Raw genomic sequence first — 3314 nt, forward strand, 5'->3', positions numbered from 1 at the left:
GGGGGGGGGCGCCCTCCACCCTCGTGGAGGCCTCGTGTCCCTTTCGGACTACTTCTTTCTTCCCAAAATTCTTAAATATTCCAAAACTAAGAAAAATTGACATTAGAATTGTTTTGGAGTCGGTGTACCACATACCTATTCCTTTTTGGAGTCTGGAACGTTCTGAAAAGTGTCTCTTATGTACTCCTCCGGGGTAACAGTTTCAATAATATTAGTTTCAACATTAATAGGACTAGTTGACCCGTTGCGTCAAATGGCGCAGAGACCCACTAAAGACATGTTGTCGATGAAAATAGTTTGATTTTGCAAGGACATATAATACAGAGACCCACTGAATCCATGTGTGCGTTAAAAAATCCATGTGTTTAGTTGGTTTAGTAACAAAATTTACACCCTTTAATAAAAAAAGAATGGAGACTATTGTGTACAATGAGATGTACACACACTTTTTAATTTATCTCTGAGCCAAATGGCGCAGAGTTTGATTTAATACCATTGGCGCATCACAAATATTTGCATTTTTCAATAACTTTATGTTTGAGAAAGCGCAAAGACCACGTGAAACCCAAAGTGTTTTGAAAATATTTGACTTTGCTAGTAGAAGTAGGTTTTAGCAACCAGTTAGGGATGCATGCATATTTTGTTATCTTATTCATGTAACATAGAGCCAAATGACACAAGGTATATGTCATACAACTCTATCACAAAGACATGACGTGATATCTTCCTTGACTTAATTATGTTCAAACACATTTGGAGATCAAATCCATAATTGATGTCACCTCCCTGAATAAAAAACCAAAACACCTACCTTGTGCAACATGGCGTTTTAGAGTGGGAAAGTTGTTAGCACAAACAAAGTTCAGATGTTACACGTTACATAAGACTTTAGCTTGAGGAACTGTTCTGCTATAGGTATAAAATTTCCTACTATTAATCACAGCAGCAAACAAGAACATTCCTGAAGGGTAAACTCCCTTATGCAGTGTTGTCCCCTCATCTGTTTCAAAATTCAACTTGGTGCACACGGGCACTGAAATATTTTATCAATGCACAATAAAATAAAGAACACACACAATGGTCTAGTTGGGAATCCAAATGATTGACTTTAACACATCACCATACACTCAAATTATAGAAAATTTGTTCTTTCCGAAAATGGAAACTAACATCAACAGGTCACATGCTCCATCCACCATTTGGACTGCTCTTCTCCCCATGCCTCCCCTTAAATCACTCACCATATTAGTAACACCTGAATACGAAAAACCACTTATGAATTATACTGGTATGCAAAACATTGTATACTCTGAAGCATAGCATTGCCACTAAGTAAGATGGGCACTCTCATATACTCCCTCCCTCCCAAAATTCTTGTCTTATATTTGTCTAGATTCGGATGTATCTAATACTAAAATGTGACTTGATTCATCCGTATCTAGACAAATCTAAGACAAGAATTTTGGGACAGAGGGAGTATTTAAAACCAGAAAATATTATAAACTATGTATTCAAGAGATATGGTCTAGAATGGTCTACTATAAACCCATGTACTTTCTATCAAAAGTTTAGTTTTTGTGAACTATACCGTCTATAAAAGATAGGTCAAATGGTTAAAAAACTGTCATGTAAACAACAAACACAAACTATAGCTAGCCATCAGTCAACAAAGCCCTTTTTTTTGCAAGGCTGACATCACGGCAGCCATCACTCATGGCCTGCCTTGGAGGCACGACACGTAGGTTGCCAAAGGTCAGTGGTACTACAGGTGCTTCTATTCACATCATCGACAGTTTATTTTCTTATGAAAAGAGAAGTTCTAGGAAGTTCAGCATTTCAGAAGGTTATCCATTTTCTTTCTAATGCAAGAATGTGCATTAACTATGGGTCACACACTGAACGAAGATTAATGCATTCAACAATTTTGCGTTTGTATTAGCTTATTTTCATACAGATATATGAACCCTCCAGTTAGTCAATTAAATTTGACTATACATAAACTTTCAGCTACTGCACTAAAACCAAAACAGGAGAAAACAAACACACACACGCGCGTGTGCATGCACACACGCACACATACACATGCACACACACTCGCATATTTTTCATTTCCTCCAAGATCTGACTGAATATTAAATATCACCGACCGCTAAGAAAACAAAGAAGTCACATTGGGACTATATAAAGCATTATGTAGAACACTTGGGCCGTACACAGAGCAGAGAGCCTAATGCTTTAACTTTGATTGAGTTATCAATTTAAGCTTAAAACACTATTGTGAAGGAGCTTTACCTAGGTTGTAGCACCAGAGTACATGAATCCAGAAAAAAACTAACCCTTAGAAATAAGTCCCAAGAGCCTAGTATTTAGAAACTTATAAGTCTGGGTGAACATAAGATCATTCATACACTCGATCCGCTAATAACTAAGCAACACATAGTAGTTATCTTCGTGCTAGTAAATAGAGCCAACCAACCAACCAATATGCCTAGGCTTCAGGGAAGAAAAAATTGCCTGAAGGAATAACCTTGGCTGATAATTTATAAATACACCACGAAAATCATCTCCAAGTTTAACAGGTACATGCTACTTTAAATCAAGAAAACACAAAAGGATCATGTGTAACATGGTTCTTACCTTCTACCGTTTTGGAAATTATTGTACGCTGAAATCTACAGCTTCTACTGGACAATGAACATGTGTTAAGAAGACAAGTATAGTTTAGAAAGGTGTGCATAACAAAATATAGAGCGCACTTCCCCTCCTCCCATCCTCTTCGACCTTGCAACGACAGAGAGTAAAAAACCTCAGTTCTTCGGCTATCTATGAATCAAACTTTTGGTCCTAGGATAAAAGCATTATAATTTTGTAAGGTACGAATAGCTGTACCTTGAAGCACAATCAACATGCAGGAATCATCATCTTCATAAAGTAATAAGTAAACTTGGTCATCCATGCATCAACTGTAGCTTGCTTGCTAATTTCCACCTATGTCACAAATAAGGCAATGTCATGTTCAGACTGAAGGTGAAAGAAGCACACATTCAATTTCTAATTTAATGTAGTACTAATAAAATCTCTATGAAGAAGCAGACCAACTGCTGGAAATAAACTGGCGTGGAACTAAATCGGTGTCCACAAAACCATATAGATATGCATGCTCATCAGGCATGTCATACATTTTACCAGAATGGAAGCTTAGGTAGTGCTAGTGCCCTAACTAAAGAACCTCCAGCCCACACAATAGAAATTCGTCCATCTCAGCCATGAATTCACTTAAACAGGAAACAAAATAAATGTTTTCCTCAGACACA

The 3314-nt window shown here is 37.3% G+C and overlaps 1 long non-coding RNA gene across 1 annotated transcript; it reads right to left on the bottom strand.

The window, feature by feature from the left end:
• Positions 1-999: 999 nt before the first annotated feature.
• Positions 1000-3305, bottom strand: LOC123176865 (uncharacterized). Its single transcript, XR_006488682.1, has 3 exons — positions 2890-3305; positions 2638-2781; positions 1000-1255 (listed from the first exon to the last, which is right to left on the bottom strand). It is a non-coding gene; the product is annotated as an uncharacterized lncRNA (long non-coding RNA).
• Positions 3306-3314: the final 9 nt, after the last annotated feature.

The sequence above is a fragment of the Triticum aestivum genome, unplaced genomic scaffold, assembly GCF_018294505.1.
Source record: "Triticum aestivum cultivar Chinese Spring unplaced genomic scaffold, IWGSC CS RefSeq v2.1 scaffold158294, whole genome shotgun sequence".
NCBI classification, from domain to species: domain Eukaryota; kingdom Viridiplantae; phylum Streptophyta; class Magnoliopsida; order Poales; family Poaceae; genus Triticum; species Triticum aestivum.